The 18,960-nt window shown below is 45.8% G+C and overlaps 1 long non-coding RNA gene across 1 annotated transcript in view; it reads left to right on the top strand.

Annotated features, from left to right (window-relative positions):
• LOC138521438 (uncharacterized) overlaps positions 1–18,960 on the top strand; it is a 145,668-nt gene that overhangs the window by 105,051 nt on the left and 21,657 nt on the right. The window lies entirely within an intron of this gene.

The raw sequence follows: 18,960 nt of genomic DNA, 5'->3' as shown, positions 1-18,960 counted from the left end.
TATAGCTTTCCCAGCTGTTATTCAAAATGTTCGGATTTCTTTAAGTCCCCCTTTCATAGGGTATTTGCACATTTGGGTTTTTCAGGCTGCCGTAAACTGGAAGCTTTTAAAGTCATTAATTACAGACAGAGAGCCTTTTTAACAGTAGGCTCTCTGTCAGGTTTCTCAGGTTCCCGTAATCTCGTCGGCTTTCCCTGTGGCTACCTGTCTCCATAGCTACGGTCCGACATGTGCTGAGCTCAGGGATTCCGGAACCCTCAAAGGAACTGGTCTCCGCATCTGTAATCGGGCTCCTGGCCCACCACAACTTGCTCATGGTTGGTCCAACAGATGAGACACAGATATTCCCGCCTCTGCTTCTTCGCTGACCTCAGTTCCTCAGTCTGGTAGAACGCCAAACCTCAGGGGATCGGCTCGCTGCTTGCATTTGGGAATTTTGAAATATTTGTATAGCACTAAACCTGCCAGCGTGAACTGCATCTGGGTGCAGCTAATATCAAAACAATTCAAATGCATAACTGTGTCAACGGAATGATATACTATCAAAGAAGAGAGGACTATGCCCTTTAAACACAGACTTAATGAAACAAGAATGTTTTTAACGATTTACGAAACTGCGTTAACTCTGTCAAATTTCATAATTCCCATGGAATGGAGTTCCAGAGTCTGGGATGTAGACCACAAAATCTTGATCTCCTCTAGATACACTACGAGAAGATGGGACAACAAGTAGTAGCTTATAGAAAATCTGAGTGACCAGCTTGGTTGATACCATTTAAGCTTTTTTGCCAGATATAATGGTGCATGTAAGCATCTAAAATGGGGGCAACGAATTTTAAAATAAATTCTCTCCTTCACCGGGAGCCAATGTCAAGATCTGCGCAGTGAAGAGATAGCAGTCGATTTCGGGACAACCATGGCATGATCATTTGATGGTACAAAAAGGAGGGCAAGGTGTAACAGCCGCAAGGAGTAAAAAACATACTGAACGTTGGCTCCCACCTTATTGTCACTGTCAAGGTTCGCCTGCCAGATGCATCCCAGGTTTTTAAGTTTGGGGGCATAAGTGAAGATTCAGCCCATAACAGAGAGAGGGGGGACAGTTAGATATATTAGTTACTAGATGTTTAGGTCCAACCAATGCCACTTTGGTCTTGTTGGCGTTTAATTCCAAACTATTTTGAGACATCCAGATACTGATTTCATCCAAGAACTGACCAACCCTCTGAGATAACTCCTCAAAATTGCTGACTTTCACAAAATTCAGTGTGTCATTGGCATAGGAATGAAAGTTTAAATCACATTTCCTAAAGATATTCATAAGAGGTTTCATATACAATTTAAACAAAAGGGGAGGAAGTGAAGAGCCCTTAGTGACATGTGAGGGTTCAGTAATGCAAGGCAGGCAACTGTTTGTGATTTTCATAACGTTTGGCATTTTATTGATACCCAAAAAGTGCAAAGAAAACCTAACCAAACCTACTCTACCAGCGAGTTCCCTACCTAATCTAGGTTCTAAGGGAAATGCTTCTAGCATACACAAAACTGGCCCTCAGACTAAACAACAAAACATACAAAGAAAATAACAAACAACATAAATAAATGATAATCAAACAACCTATCACTGATCCCTTTCCCAGGATTGTTCAAAGTCACTCTCTCCAAGTGTTCATAAAAGAAACAAAGTCTTGAATCAGTGCTTGAAAAGTTCCAAAAGAAATAAAAGTTCACCCAAATGAAAATCCACTGGTCACAGTTCTTTATCCGTCTGTTGAAATGTTCCTCTTTCAGTTCCAATAAAGAAAACAGCACCAAAGGTAATCCTGGATATACTCTTTCCGGGATAGAATGAATATAGTCAAAAGACAAAAGTGCTTCTCCTGCTTCAACCACTGTCCATATTTCTGTAGCTTATGCAGCACCTTTAATATAATTTGTCAGGCTGCTTCTTCTTAGGGGGTTGCTCTCCTCTCATGAACTCCCTTTCTGCTGCTGTCACTGTGGTAGCAGACTCCCTTTGCTGCAGTCTTCTGCAGCTTCAACCACCTTTAATATAATGTGTGCTGCCAATATTATAGACAACCACAGTTCTGTTAGCTCTGCTGCAACTTCAGACTTAATGATTGTCAGGCAACTTAAATACAAGACGCTTCGACCTCCACAGGTAGGCAAGGCACTCTTCATTCCTATGCCATAAGTAAGGGGCTGCCTCTTTGCATCTTCTCTGTCTTACTGCTACCAGAATAATCTGCTTAGCTCCCAGACTGTTTGTATTTTAGCTTTGACAGCCTCAGCCTCACAGATTATGTATTTAATCTTCTTACAAGCACCCAGCCCTCTTCCCCAGCTTTATACATGCCTTATTGGTTCCAGTAGCTACCCCAAAACTGTATTGTCACTCTCAGCTTTGGATAACGTTGTTACCCTTGTATTAGAGGACACTGGACCTTTAGCAACTTTGTCAACTTCAAAAGACAGGTGGTTAGATGTTAATAGGGCGGATTTCGCTGTAAAAAGGTTTCATCTACTGGCTTGGGTAATGCATGCTCTTCTTTATACTTCAGCAACTTCTACAGTCTTAGAATACTTCTGTATGTTACAAGATTCAAGCTTCATAGGAGAAACAGATTTAAATATAGGCGACCACTCTTTGATAAAGATTTCTAACTTCAAAGCAATGTAAGGACTTGCATTCCTCCTCAAATATGCAGAGTGATACTTTGACTCTTGTTGGGAATCATAATTGTCCATATGCGATTTCTCCTTGATGTGATAATACTTGCAACGATTTGTAAACTTCAGTTTTAACCTTCCGGCCAATTTCAAACAGCTTTCTCCCTCTCGTTTGGAGACACGCGACCAAGCCCGTAAAGCTAATTAATCGACAATCAGAAAAAGAAATGCTTTTTTTATACCCAAGCACTTTAACAGGTATTAATTGTGTGCGTGTTACATTTCCTTTATTGATAGGATTTCTTATAGCAACGAACAACTTTTACTCGCTCTAACTTATATGTGAGTTGTATATGAGCTGGTTACAGTTACCGGCAAGGAGTTTTCAGTGAATCGGAGTACAGAGCTTCAGTCACCGGCTCCAGAAACACTGCGGTTGCAGGCAGCTTCCTATTCCCAACTTTTCTTCCTGCTACTATTACTTCAGGCACTCTTGGGACTCACACCCCTCTGCAGCATTGGTGTCTCCGGTCTGGCCTCGACGACGGAGAGTCTCCTTCCCCCCTCTGTCCCTCGGCTGGCTTCTCCACACAGACCTCGGGTTGCAGCACGACTTCAACTCTGCAGTCACAGCGATGCGGTGCACCTGGGGAAACATTCAAGTTCGCCACTTTTCTCTCAGTGCAGCCACAGCCAGGCAGGGTTTGTAAACATAGGACCAACTCAGAAGCTGCAGGTGAAATCTGCTCTTCTCTCGTCCCGGCATCCTTTAAGTGATCACACCTCCTCATGAACTACCAGCCTGGTGCTCTTCTCCTTCTTCTACTACTGCCAGCCTTGCGGCTCCTATTCCAGCTCCTTCTCTCTGCACCTTCCTGCTGCAGCCTTTTATGCCTCTCAGGTGGGGCAATTGACTTCAGATGCACGCCCTTAATGTTAATTGCCTGACCCTGACAAAGGCTATTAGGCCTACTTGCCTGTCCTTTCCTTCTGCATGCCTCCACACCCCTCTTATTCGTCACAGTCCCTGTGAGATTCTGGTACTCATAGTTTATTTTAAGGAAATCAGGGTTTCCTACTTATTTTACATTGTTAAAGGTAGTTTTAATTCCCTTAATATTTTTAGAGGAGGGATTGTGAGTTTGTCGTGTTAGAGATAGATGGTACAGAAAAGGTAACACTTCATTCCTTATGGTGTACTCTTGGCATTGAGGACAAGGTTTATTTTCAGGGATACATAAGACCTGTTCTGTTAGAATAATAGGTTGAGGAGTCACAACCTTGGAGTTTACCATTTCATTTTTACTAGGAGGTTGGGATATACTTAAGTGGCAAAGAGCCAAAATCTTCTCTGTCCTAGTTACCAAAGTATTCCTCTCAGTGTCTATACCCAGGTGATCTTCCCATATTACACCACCCCCATGATTGGGATCAGGAAGCGTCTGCCCTCTCCCGCCACTTGGGAGGAGACTTTAGGCAGGGTTTTGGTGAGGAATCCGCAGGATTCTCCAAAGACACCACATGTCATAGGAAGAGTGTCCGATATCCCATCCATATTTGACTTGTTGACGACGGTTGGACAGGAAAGGTTTAAATCACTCCCCCTACTTCACTGAGATGGGATAATAAGATGCCATGGTCCACCGTGTTAAATGCTGCCGACAAGTTCAGTAACTTTGGAATCAGGTGAGTGTGTCCAAACTCCATCCAAACCCATCTGCATTTCTGTTTCATTTTATTTGTAAAATCCACGTTTTCTTTGCTGCTTTCGTCCCCACCTTCCTTGCCTGGCCTGACTCTCTTCCCGCTTGGTTCCCCTCCCACCCCTAACTCACCAACAGAGCGCTGATTGGGCCTTGAGCCCTCTGGGAAACACAACGCAGGGCTAGTCAGCCCACCAGTGGCTCTGAAGGCACTTCCATCTGCCTTTGGAATCAGGTGAGGGTGTCCTTAGTATGTGCGAGCTCCACCCAGCCCATCTGCATTTCTGTTGCATTTGTACTTGTACACTCCTCCGTTTTCACCGCTTTGGGTGCTCGTCCCCACCTCCCGATCCTGGCCTGACCCTCTTCCTGCTTCGTTCCGCTCCCACCCCTCAACGCTGATTGGGTTTTGAGCCCTCTTAGGTCACCGTACCAGGGCAGCTCCCTACCCGGCAACTCTGGCTAAGGACCCCAAGGCAAAGGGCAGCTCCAGTGAAGCAGCTCCAGCCTGTGTTTGCCTGTTTCAACCAGCATTGACAGATAAGGTAAGTGTGGTCTGGGTGGGGAGTACAGCCATTACTTTACTCCAGTAGATCCCCACCACTCTTATTACCTACTATTTTATTTTATTTTTACTTTGTGTTTTATCAAAATTTATTGATTTTACAAAGACAGTCTGTAGATTCAAACTGCTTGTTTGTAGATTGTTGCTCATGAGCTGTTTGTCTGTCGTACATTCTTCTTTGCTTTGTTTCTTTGTTTCTTTCTTTATTTCTTTGTTTCTGCTTCCGGGTTTCTACTTCTGCTTCTTCTTTTCCTCTTCTTAGTTTCTGTCTTTCTTCGTTCTGGCTTTATGCCTTAGGATGGTAAGTTTGTACTTTTCAAACATTCTAGCAGAGCGCCTTCCAGAATTTTTGTGGCTGCTATTGTCCAACGGGTTTTTTTCCCACTTATCAGACGGCACCACCAAGTGTCCTCCTCTCTCAGTGCGGCGGATTCCAGCAGCGGGGTTAGGTATGCTTTCCTTAGTTGGGCTGTTTCGGGGCATGTCATCAGGAGATGTCTCACTGTTTCAATTTCGGCGGTGTTCTTGTACAGGCGGCACTGGTTCGGTGTTGATAGCCCTCTTAAGGCTCTTATTTCGTCTGTGTGGAGAAGATTTAACCTAGCCCTTAAGAAGGTGTTTCTTCTGCGTTTGTTCGGGAAGCATGTGAAGACTTGGTCGATTTCGTTTAGTTTTTTGATTTGCGTGGGTAGGTGGGCTAGGAGTTTGTTGGCATCCGCCTTTTCCAGGGTATCTATCCAATCGAGTTTGTTTAGTTTCCTCTTCACACGTGTTGGATTCCGAGTTAGGTCGTCCTCATCGCATCCAATCTGTTCCAGGCAAGCTTTCTGTTTGAGAGCTCAAGTTGAAAGCGTTTTGCACTTCCCCGCAGTTGTTTCTTCTTTTAGCATTTTGTATTGTGGAGCGGAGTCTGACATGATGATTTTTCTGAAAAGGGCCATTTCGTTCCAGTCGACAGTGGCCTTCAGCGACAGCAAGCCCAGTTCCCTCCTAATTGCAGGTAAGGATGTTGACTTCGGTAGATGTAGTAATTCTCACCAAAAATGCGCTTCCTGTTGTCATAGTAATAGTACCTACTATTACATAGCCCACCTATGTTAGTCCGCTAGTAATCAGTTTTACCATTTCTGCTGTGTTTCAAATGTAGGTGTTTCTCCCTTTACTGCTGTGTTTCAAATGTAGGTGTTTTGCCCATTGCAGCAGTGTATCAAATGTAGTTGCTTCTACTTGTACTGCTGTGTTTATCAAATTTAGGTGTTTTGCCCATTACTGCTATGTCTCAAACGTAGGTGCTTCTCCCTTTACTGCTGTGTTTCAAATGTAGGTGTTTCTCCCATCACAAGTGCATCTCATATCTAGGCGTCTCTCCCTTTACTGTGGCGTTTCAAACCTACTTGATTCTCCCATTAGGTGCATCTTTCATACTGTGCCCTCTTAAGACTAGGCGCTTTCCCTCTGCTTGATACCTTCAATTCTAGGTGGCATTCTTCAAAGCTGTGTCTCTGGAATCTAGATGCATTTTGGCTGCTGTGTTATCTTGAATCTAGGTGTATTTTCATCCCTGCATTGTCTTGAATCTGGGTATATTTTCATTACTGTACTATCTTAAATCTGGGTGCACTTCCACTGCTGTGTTATCTTAAATCCGGGTGAATTTCATTACTGTGTTATCTTAAACCTAGGTGGCATTTTGCCCTGCTGTGTCTCTAGAATCTAGGTGCATCTCCACTGCTATTCCGCCTTTAATCTAGATGCATTTTGCCTCCTGTGTTCTCTTAAACCTAGGTGCAGTTCCACTGCTGCATTATTTAGAATCTGGGTACGTTTCCAAGGCTGTGTTCTCTTGGGTCTAGGTGCATTTGGCCTACTGGGTTGTCCTGAATCTGGGGGCGTTTCCACTGCTGTGTTCTCTTGGATCTAGGTGCTTTTTACCTGCTGTGGTATCTTAAGTCTCAACGTGTTTCCACTGCTGTGGTCTGTTGATATTGGGTGCATTTTCCCAGCTGTGTTCCCTTAGATCTATGTGCATCCTCCGGCTGTTTTCTCTTAGACCTAAGTGCACCCTCCCTCTCTGGTACCTTGATATATGTTGGCAACCCTCCATTGCACCTGTAACTGCTTACTTTAGCCATCGTATTGCACAGTGGTTACAGGCAGATATCCTTGACAGCATGTCTATTAGACTGCTTGGTTAGCGTTTGTAGGACATGGGAGATATGTGGTCAGACTACGGTGGTAACCTGTCTATTGCACTCAAAGAATCCCATTAGCCTAGTTTCCTTGTTAGCCAGTCTGTCCCTCTGACAAGATTCTCTACGACACCCAGTCAATTGCATTTGGTAGACTAGTAGGGTTGGCTGACCATGGAGCCCAGGAAGTCTACGAGGGTAGTTGGCTTTTTCTCCGCCACAGAAGATCGGATGACACAGCGACATCAAAGATAAGCTCCATCTGAGCATAAGGTATGCATAAATGCACCACTTCGGGGGACACCCACCGCAGGCTCAGCGATCCATCCATGCACTCTACAATGCAGCTAAAACTATGTCATATTTGGTCTAGCTGGCCACATAACGGTTTTCGTCCTGAAACACTGGATTTACCTCAACACCTCTGCCATTATAATACAGCGACAACCTATGACAAAATTCGGTCTAGCTGGGCATAGATTACATCAAATCTCTTGCACGAGCTCTCTCTCTTGACCTCCCGTAGCGCCCACTCTAGTGCCTGACCTCTTGGGTTGCTTACAAGAGCCTAGCCAGCCTAAGTCCTAATCTTGGCCAAATGCACGCATTGTAAACCTGCTCTTAGAACTTTCCCATATCTGCATTTCGGTCCCCGTGGGCATTCCAACCACAAAGCGCATTGAGGACATACAAATGGGGAAATGGCGCTATATAAATGATGACAACAATACAATACAATAGACTAAATACCTGTGTTAAGGAAGGTGCTGCTAACTAAAGGAACGTTTTACATCAGCAACTGAAAGGCCGTCATCAAAGTGCCTTTAGTCTTCTGCATTTTGTCCCGCTCATGGTGCCCCTGATGGTGAGCAGCTCCCTTCAACAAAGACCCAAAAGGGATGGGGGTGGCTGCAGCCATTAAGTTAAACATGTTGCCCTGGGAGGAATTCGACCATCCGCACGGGGAGAGTGCGCTCGCCTGGGCTTTTTTGATAAATGAAAATGAATGAGGGGAGATCAACCTCCGAGGACTGTGTGAGGCCATTCTGCACACAGTCCATCTGCTTCCCGCGCAAAACGCATAGTCACATGTACCCCGGGAAGACACAGCCTACAGGCGCTGTCTTCACCTATCCTATTCAGCTGGAATGTGACAACCCTGGGCACATCAAAGCATCTTCAGAAGGGGGAAGGCGCACCTTCCTCCAGCCATGAGCAGCCTAATTTAAATATCGAGGGCTCCATGGATCTGCATTCCTTTTGGCTGCTCCGGCTGGCGGCAGTGCATACTAACGAGTTAATTGAAGTAAGCCTAGAGGTGAGGCTTGGTTGCCGGAAGAGACAACGGGAAGGCGGGGCTGACACCCCATTGGTATGCAGTGTGTCAACTTGAAGCTAGTTCCCACCACTCTGTATGAAAGGCAGTGAATGGCCTGTCTGGGTTCAGCAGTTATCGCAGGTGTTCCTGCAGAGCAGACCCCTTTTAGAGGGAAGAAGGATGTGATTTGGGGGAGACAGGAAGTCTGCTCATAGCACATACTTCAAGAGTCACAGAGGTCTCAGTTAACCAGAGAGACACTTTGATCTACAACAGACAGGAAGATGGGTGGGATTTAGGTATATGTTGTCACCCCTTATCTGTCCTGTCGCAGAACACCCTGGTCCTGACCTCATGCATAACAGAAGATTGCTTGTGGGGAACCCAGGATTAGTTCATTAAGGTAGGCTTAGCCTGCACCAATCACTGGGGCCCATTTGACTTTAAGAGAGGGCTGAACCCCTCACTTGTCAGATAATCTGAAGACTTTCGAAAGGAGTAAGAAGGACTCATTTGGACCCGAGCTGAAGGGTCAGTCTACCTTACATCTTTCGCCAGTGAAGGAAGGCCAGGAGTTCTAAGAGGGAAGCAAGATTCCTCCCCTAAACATCTTCCAGGGAACAGAGGGAGATACCGGACTCAGAGGACTCGTCCAGCAGCCCCAGAACCGGTACCCAGCCAGCACACAGCTTGCTCTGCTAGGTTCTGCCAGCAAGCTTCCTAGGTGGGAAGTGCTGGAGAGTCTCTAGACAAAGGACAAGGCTGTTGCCTGCTATCACTCTCCTGATCTCTTGGCCGTCCGCCTTGTAATGACACAAGCCCTGCGAAGAAGCTAGGGGGAGTGCCACACAAGCGTCATCCAGCATCCATCTTTTAAGGACATTTTAGAGACAGTCGAGTCCTCAACCCGCTTCTGGCTGCACTGCTGAGTGTTGTCCCGCCGCAGTCACAAGAGCTGTCCGAGATGCCTCGAGCAGCATTCCAGATGCGCCAACCAGCACAGAGACAATGATTCTTGGCCCTGAGCTGCCGCGCTGGACAACCTGCAGACGTCCGTCCAGCCTAGCCTTGCTTGCCGAACTGCCTGCCGCCTGGTACCCGCAGCTGTGTCCCGCCAATAACTCTGTCTCAAGGACTGCAAAGCGCCCTAGAACCGCCTCAATGCTGTCGAGTACCCACAACTTCTTCAGCACCAGGTTCATTGTGGTTCTGCCCCTGTGGGCCTTCTCCAGAGGCCACTAGAGACAGTTACGACCCTTTGCCCCCTTGGTGCTGAAACTAAATAACCTTGAACAGTATGACTGATTACTTTACCAACTACCCTCCTGTCAGTATCTAGAGTGCATCCCTTTCCTTCGAGAAACTGTCTGTCCTCTGTGTTCCTTTACAGTGTGGGTTGTATTTTGTAGTGTGCTAGGACTATCTGTTGTAGTAATAATAAAGTCGATATTTGTATACAACCTTAACTGGACAGTCCCTTTTATCATTGGGTAATAATTGTATTTTTGCTGTGTTGCAACTAACCAATGATCCACGACCTTGCAGAGATAAGCCTGCCTTCCGTCCACGTTACCAAAATTGGACAAGGAGCTCTTATAATTCACTTGTATTCCAATCTGTTCGGATCCCTTCTGGTGTACTAGAGGTGTGGGGTTGATTGATTGTTTAGAAACTGATATTCATCCTTCGACCACCGGTGCCCCAGAAGTTGATTTGTCACATGCCCATAGAAAGATGCTACTAGAAACAACTGGGAAAACTGTGCCGCCCTGGACTGTAGAGCATGTGCGGCTGGGACACTTTCCTCCAGCTGCCGGGCACTCCTGACCGGTTGCACCAGTCTAAGAAGTCCCAGTTTTCTGCTGTGTGGAGCCCTGTCCCCGGACTCCTCGCCTCCTACAGGAAACGCTATCCGTGCAAAAGCCCCTATACTTACAATGAGAGGTCCTGAAAGTTGCCCCCCGCCCCAGGAAAATCAAAAGTCTACTCCCCTGCACACCTGCCTGTAACATTTAAATGCTGCTGTTGTCTTTATATTGTGCTCATATTGTATTTATCTGCATTTAGGAATAGTGGGACGATTTACATGCGCCTTGCCCTCCATTCTACCGCTGGTGAATCCCTGGCCGGTCCTTGGCCATCAGTACTTGCGGGATTAAGAGAGACAGAGGCGGGACACAGGTAATAAGAGTAGATAAGACAAGCTTACATAGTGTATTGCCTTTCGTGTCTACGCCTTTTTCTAGCTCAGCGTGCTGCAGACCATCCCCTTGCTAGCCGCTAGGCCTGTCACAAGTCTTTAGTTGGTCCGACTCCAATACACTATACAGACACACAAGTGAATTTCACGATGTTATCAAGGACAAGGGAGTTTGAGGGACACCACCCGGATTGGTAGAATGAAAAGAGGGGCGTTCTGAGTTCAGAAACAGTGTCAAACAGAGCAAAGCCACACCTTGTATTGCCTGTTCTAAAAGTACCTATAAGCCTGTGTCCAAACGTCTAGCCCTAGCATAGAAAGCAGGGTTCCTTGCGATATGCAACCAAGGACAGTGCCCAACAATTTCACTTTAAGACTCAGGAAGGTAGTGTCCGGGCACACTTCCTTCCTTGGTGGGGTCCAGTCCTCTGGGGCCCTGGTCATCACTCGCTGCATGTGCCTTGTCTGCATCACCTCATGGGAGGCTGGGGTGGTCTTTGGCAATGGTTGATCCCTTTGTGTCCTTTGGGATCAGATACTCTCCACAGTGGGCAAGTGCTTAGTTCCCATGTTTTCCTAATAGGTATCTGGTGTTTGATTGTCCCGCCTGGGACAGTTTGGTAGGTATTCCCCTCCTACACATTTACATCTGGATAGGATTTCCCCACCTCTGCCTGGGTGCTAACTCTGGGGTTCTCTGGGTTCTGCTAATGTCCCCCTTTCATCCTTACTGCCAGGAATGCCTCTGCTCTCTGTTCTGGCTGTCATATGTTTTGCATCAAGACCCAGCCCACAATCCTTGCCAGGTTCTGGCCCCTTGATGGGCATGGGGCCGGAAAACCCTCTGAAAACACTGGACCTGAACCTCTCATGTAGTGAGTGTTGCCTTCTTTCATAATCTCTAGGGGGTTCCCAATTAACTGCCCTAAGGGGTCACATCAAAATTTGGTGGCTCCTCCTGTCCCCTGGATTTCCGCAGACTCCACCTTCTGGCACGGCAGAAGTTACTTCCCAACAGGGCCGTTGAGGTTTAGTGGTTTAGTGGTTGTGTTGTCTTCCCTTGTTCTCACCCTAAAAGTGGCCACTCTGTGAAATGGTTCTTGAGCCACCATTGCCAATGGGTTATCATTGCATACATTTAGAGCCGTATCTTCAGTATCTCCTTGTGGTCACTCCTTGAGACTGTAATTGTAATATGCATATAATATGCACTCTATGGACCATGTTCTGACTTCATAACCACAGTCTTAGTTGTGTGTTTTTCCAGATTGCACAGAGGCAGTGTTGTCGTCTTGGGTTTACCAACTTCTATTCCTGCTCCTGTGAAGGCTCGTCTTCACTCTGTGGCATGATTCATTTTTGGCAGTAGGACATTTGATCGCATTACACTATCCTTATTTTTCTTCACTGGTTGGCTATTTCTCTTTAAATCAAGTTTAAAGTGTGCTGCATAATGTCCAAAGCTTCATTAGAATGACCAGCAGCCATTATCTAGCTGTTAAGCTATGCCTTTTGGTTGGCTATAGGGTCAGCAGAAGTGCGGCCGGGTTGCGGCTATAAATGTCCTTGTTTCGTAAGGCTTCCTTCTCATTGCAAGACTTTTCTGCTGCAGCCTCTTGGTTTTGAAATGCCCCTGCCCCCAATTTTAAGACGGTCTCCTGATCTTTCCATTTTTTGCTTCCTATTGCTTTATAGTTTGTGTTCCCAATCTTCAACTCTATTGACTTTGGCTGTTCTTTGACTTAATTGTTAGTAGGGAGGGACTTCAAAATTGATTTTCCCAGGCACATTATGCAGAGGAGTGGGTGCACACAGATTAGGGGCACAAAAGATCTTTCAGCCTTCAAGGCTTCATGTCAGACAGCGCTTTATGTGCCTTTTGGTGACTAAAAAATCTCTCGGAAAGAGATTACATTATGTCTCCCCGGTGCACAAGACGTTTTCCACCTCTGCCAATTTCTTTAGGAGTTGTAATGTTTCCGGAAACTGCTTAGCAGCTAGCTGATGCAGCCAGCGTGTATACTCTTTGACGGGCACTGCTGAAGCTTTCAGTCACACTCGTTGTGGCCCCTGAGCACATATGTTCTGCAGGAAAGTTTGGGAATGCCTCAAAGCTTATCTCGAGGTTAAACATATCACATACTGATCATCTAAAAAAAAGTATAGATGAGCAAGAAAAACTTCAATGTACTCTGAAAGTTCTGTCTGGAAAATAATTTACAATGGCCAGCTCTGGAATAGGGAAGCATGTAAAGAATAGAGAAGCTGAAGTCTGAGATGTATGTCCTGCTTAACAAGACCTCTGGATGTGCTGTATTCAGACTACAAAACAGATGTTTTGGGAAGGTTTGGAGAAAGGCTCATACATCCTGGCATCACTGGAAAAAGGCTTACTTCAACGAGGTGACCATCCCGGTGTTCAGAATGTCCTGGACTATTGTTAACACAAACTCAGGAATTAATGGGCGGTGGCAACGCTGATTGCCGCAGTGCCCAAGGGAGAGCACAGGAACATGGTAGTTTTAGAAGTGAGTGTTACCAAATATTTGTGCATCAGCTGGCACTCATCCTGATAAATTTGTATAACATTAATGGTTTCCACAGGCCATGAAAGAGTCAAACATTGTTGTCCTTACAAAGAGGGTTGAGTCTCTGTCTGTGTTCCAGCTATCACCCTGTTGGTTTGATAAATTAGAAAATAAACATTTTAACAAGCTGCGTGTCAGAAGGCCGAATGCACCTAGTCTAATACACAAAGAACAGGTTTGGTTTGTGAGTAAGGATGGAGCAACTCCTATTGTAGCTGCACATTTTGCAATTTAATGGTGCAACCTAAAAGAACTTTAAGCCTTATGGCCCTACCTGTTGGCAGTGCAATGGGGAATTAACTTTAAGGTATCTTCTGTGGGGTGATGGAAAGCTTTTATTTTATATTTTTTTATTGCTTTTATTGATCACAATTGTATAGCAAAAAGTACCAAAATTCCATCCGATTTCAAAATAAAATACTAACAATGAAAAGGGCTTAGAAAGCTACAACAAAGTTTTCCTTGAGGTCAAACGTCAAGTCCCCTGTTGGAGTGTTTTGTCCATAAACAAGACAACTGCTATCACAAGTGAAGTCTTTTCTCTGCTCATCAGGACGGCCCACCAGTCCTCTGCATTAAGTGAGGGGAACTTTGACATCAGCAGCCCAATAGTTTTGTCCTCTCCCTGGTTAAACCTGTGCAGTGTATCAAGAGGTCTTTCAATATTTCAACACTGTCTTCTCCTTTACAGAATCGGCACAGGTTCCGGTTGGATTCAGCTTGAATTGCGAGGACTTTGTTTGTTGGTAGGAGGTTCAGACGTGTTCTAAGAAATTGGTCACGGTAGAGTATATTTGGAAACATTACTAGGTAGCCTGGAAGTGCGTTTAGTTTTTGTGTCTCCGCCGCCAGGTGTGCAGTTGATTGGTAGCAAATGGCACTTGCAAGGCTAAGTATCCAGTAATTCTCTCCTAGCTTCTTTTGTACTTTAGTCGGGTTTGATTTTAGGTCATCTTTGGTGCATTCATTTTCACTTAGTTTATCTCTGTTGTTGCTTGTCCAGTTTTTTAAGGTTACTTTGGACTCTACCGTTAATTCTATATTGATGATGTCCAGAATCAGGGGGCGAGAGGGTAGGAGGCACTTTCTGTGCAAAGCCAGGCTGTTCCATTCTACCAAGGCATTTAGAGAGAGAAAGCCGAGCTCTCGCCGAATGATCTGGATAGTTGTTGACATCGGGACTCCCAGGACTCTTCCAAACGAGTCCTTCTAGCAGAGGCCATACTTTATTAGGAATTTATAGCATTGCCTCAGCACCGTAAGTCAACGACGGGACCACCTTTGATTTCCTGTTCAGTGCTGCTTCCTGGCTAGCCAGAGTCTTGGTTCTCTCTCGAAGTTGATCCACCATCTGGGTTTTCACTGCACTGTTGTTGAACCATACTTCTAGGTATTTGAACGATTTAACGTCCTATAGGTGTATGACCAAGGGACCATTTCAGGTTTTCTTTGTGCCTATTTGGTCTTTCAAAGCACATTATTTTCGTTTTTCCTTGATTTATTTCTAGGGTGTTCATGTCGATGTAGTTTTGGGGGCTGTCTAACTGTCGCTGAAGGCCTACTGGAGTTTGGTCTATTTAAACCAAATCATCAGCGTACAGTAGTCTGTTTAAGTGGACGCCTCCTATGGTTGGTGGAAAACATCTGAGTGAGACCTGTTGCTGCTTAATGTCTGCCAGAAAGAAGTTGAACAGAGCCGGGCCATTGGGCATCCTTGTTTTAATCCTCTTGCAGTTGGAATTTCAGTTGATAAGAAAACTGCATGGTACAGCTGTACTCTAATGCTGGTCTTGGAGTGCAATGCTATCAGTGGTTCCAAAATGGATTTCGGGCAGTTCTGTGCAGCCAGTTTTTCCCACAGGCCTTGTCGCTTTCCTTGATCGAATGCTTGAACAAGGCCCACAAAAGCCACAAAGATCCTTGTTTTGCCCTCCCGCACTCGCCTTTTCAGCATACTAAGAAGTAGTATGTTTATAGCTGTGCCGATGCCCTTGACAAAGGCGATTTAGAAAGGGTTGTTCCACCCTGCCTCGTTGGTCCATTCCTGCAGCCGATGTAGGAGAATAGAGACAAAAATCTTTCTGATTACACCCAGAAGGGTGATGGGACGGTAGTTCTTTGGGTTTTCTCTCTCACCCCTCTTGAACATTGCAACCACTATCGCCTTCTTCCAGGAACTCAGAATCAGGTGTGTTTGGGTAATTTGGTTGAAACGTTTATAGATAAATTTGGCCCATGGTTCCAGATCTTCTTTCAGCATGGCATTAGTTAGGCCGTTGGGTCCGGGAGCCAGCGAGCTGTTAAGTTTTTGAACGTTCCCCATTATATCCAGTACGTCATGGGGATGTCCAGAGTCCTATCGTGCTTGCTAGAATTGGGGTATCAAGAGGGTTCTTGTTTTCGCTGAAATGTTTTGGGATTAGCTTACCCAATCTTGTTCGTCGACACTGTTCAGCTGCAGGTTGATGGGATTGCCTACGGCAGACTTGACCAGGGTCCAAAAATCTTTGACCTTCCTTCCACAGATCACTTTTATCATTGTTTCAGCATCATGTTGGTGGATTTTTGATCTGTACGAGTGCAGCCAGTTTTTGTAGAGCTTGCCAGCCGTTATTGCTTTTTCTTGGTCATCCGGATAGTTTGATTTTTTCGCTACTCGTCTGGCTTTCTTCAAGGATCTTCTTCTTTCCACAAGCAATACATCAAAAGCGTGAGATCTATTTGTACGCTCGAGGTGTGGTCCCTGTTTTTTAGTGCGGTATCATTCTAGTAGGGTGGTCAATTCCACTTTAGAGCCCTCAGAGACAAACTCTGTTGTACATTTGTCGATTGCTGACTTGACCATTTTTAGTCTGGTTCCTCTGTTACATTCAGTCACGCTGAGGCCAGTCTTTGACTGTCGCGAACTGCCGAGGCAGACCAGTCCATGTACAGCAGGTTGTGATCGCTGTTTACTGTCTCCACCACCTTGAACGATGTGACGAATGGCAGGAGGTTCCTAGATTCAAAGATTTAGTCTTATACTGAAGATAGTGCTTCTCTCCGCCAGGTTGCCTGTGGTGATATATCCCCCCTTGATCTGACCATTTAACATGTGCATGTCTCTTGAGGCTATGAGTGAAATACATAAGGTACCTCTTGCCACCAATACACTTCCTTCCAGGGGCTTGCCAATTGATTAGTCGCCCTTTAAACATCTGGCATTTAAGTCAACGCATAAGATGATGTAAGGAGTATGCTGATTAGTGTATGCATTGTCTTATCAGGTTGGCCATCAGGTCTAGGACGGTCTTGTTGGAGATAGCCTGTAGATTGCAGTAAAGGTTTATTATTGCCATGGAGGATGGCTTGTTTTGGGCTTACAGTTTCTCTGGTTGCTGCCACCCTATGAGCAGTTCTTGGGCAAATACATTGGAAAAATATGTTTTTATAAGGTTAAGGTCACTCCCATATTTTAACACTGTCAGTAGGCCAGATAAGGTCTCCCTTTTTTCCCTTTTGCTTTTTGCTGCTGGGCTTAAGATCATTTTGTACCCGGCAAGTGTGGGTTTATCGCATAACCAGGTTTACTGAAAGCATAACAGGTCGTACTCCCCCAGATTTGCATTACTTGTTCATGTGCAGACTGTGAGTCTCAACTCTGGTGTTCCAGGAGGTCATCTTTAGGCATTTAGTTGAGGTCCCATCAGGGTTCAGACAGACTGTCTTTAACAGGGGTGGGGGAGAACATCTTGGGTGGCTACGCATGTTCACTATGTGCTGGGGCACTTGGAAGACACAACCGGTTAGATGGTTTTCTTCCTTGTTCTGAGTCTTTTGTGGTTATTCTGACCTCTTGTCATGCTGCACCCATGGAAGCTCTGGCAACGGTGAAGTTCCAGCATAGAGTGATTCAGTCACTCCATCAAGCTGAGGTTGCGGTCTAGTCTTCACCTAACATGGCTGCCGCAAATATAACCACGCACCGTGCCATAGGAACGGTGCGTTGTATCCGTCTCCCTTTGGACCTCGCTGCTGTGTTTTACAGTTCCCCTTTGCTTCGTTAAGGCTTGCCTACTCCTCTGGTTCTGGGCCGGGTGACTCCAGTCCTTTCTCCTTGATCTTTCCCTTTGTCTTTCTGTGCCCTTTCTATTCTGCGCTCTGCGGGTTTTCTCCCTGGCGTCTGTGGCTTTGCTGGCTTTCTTGTCTGCTTCTTCGCGGGTGGGCTATCTTGTTTCCGACGCTTCGGCTGCTTAGCTTTAAACATTTCCCAGTTCGATTTCAGTCAGTCCTTTCCACTGATATTCTGACTATCCTTTTGTTCCCTGTTCCTTCTCGCTCACTTGCATACTTGTTTGGCGTTTCTTCGCCCTCACGTTTACCTGTCCTTGTTTCCTTAGCATAGTAGTCCGCTCTGTCTTGAGGCTTTCCTTCTTTCTCTTACCCACTCCGAGTCTCTTTCCAGAAAGCATTCGGTTTCCATCTCCGACTGGAATACACCATATCTCGGCGTGTATCTGCCTTGCGCTTCTGCCAAAGGAGTTCCTCAGTATTCATACTACCTTCTCTCTCTGGTGTGGATTCAGCACATCTGACCCTTTTGCCTGGCTTCAGAACAAACCACAAACCACAAACTAGTGGGTATTCACCCAGTACCTGGATTACAAAAGAAGCTCTTCCTGTCATCCAGTGACTTTGCAATCCGAACAGACCATCCGAAGACCCCTTGGCAAAGCTCCTGTTCACTCCTACCAGGGTTTTCTGGTGCCAAAATGATTTTCCCTGCTTTAGGGGCTTGCTAGTCAGGGTTCCCTTTGGCTTGGGTTTATTTCAGGCCAAGGTGGGCTCTGGGGGAGCTTGTCCCTACCTCCACAATAAAAAGGAAAAGAAGGCCAAGGAAAAGAAAACTAAGGAAACAAGGAAGTCAAGAAAGAAGAAGCAGTCAGAGACCCGAGACAGCTTCACTGACAAACAAGGTGAGGAGGAGGCTCGGGAGGGTTCAGCGGTACATGGCACCTCCCTGCCTTGACCTGATGGCGGGTCTGGTAAGATAGTGCCACTAAGGCTGGTTTCTTGGCCCTCTGGCACAGGGCCCGTACCCAGGGAATCTTGATAGCGGTGTCTTCCTGGTGATCTTCTCAGTCCTGCTCTTCCCCGGGGGACTGGTTTGTTGACTCTTTTGGCTCTCCCTTTGTCCCCCAGGTTTCCACCTCTTTTTCTAATGGTGGGTTTGGAGTTTCTGTGGGGACTTTCACCTGTGTTAGGTCGAAGCCTATCATTAGTAGACTCTCGGCTGCATCCAGCAGCATGCCCTTAACCACATGGAGTAATATACTGTCAATTCATTGTTCATCCCCAAATTCGATGATCTTCAATTCTTTTGACATCACTTGCCTTAGGTTTGGGATGCAGTGGAACAGTTCCATTACAGTTTTTCTGTTGAGTATTAAGTCATCCTCTTTATCCAAGATTTTCTCAAGTTTCAGAGAGCATGCACTAATACCTTTTGTTTTCACGGGTTTAATGCTGGGATTTTGAGAGTTAGGGTAGTCCTCCCCTGTTGACCTCTGATCCACTGTTTTTTTCGTGACAAGAAGTCTTTCTCGGATTGAAGTTGGATCACTAGTGGTGTTGATATTTTTCCCCTTATGTGGGTTTTTCCGTCCAGAGGTCGAGGTGTGAGGAGGTGGGGCCGAGGTCCTGTTCTGCCTTTTCTCTAGTTGGATGTATCCCAGCTGTTCTGTG

Source organism: Ambystoma mexicanum, chromosome 13 (assembly GCF_040938575.1).
Source record: "Ambystoma mexicanum isolate Mex_15411 chromosome 13, UKY_AmexF1_1, whole genome shotgun sequence".
Taxonomy (NCBI): Eukaryota; Metazoa; Chordata; class Amphibia; order Caudata; family Ambystomatidae; genus Ambystoma; species Ambystoma mexicanum.
The sequence above is the reverse complement of the archived record's forward strand: the minus strand, read 5'-3'. Positions and strand labels throughout refer to the sequence as shown.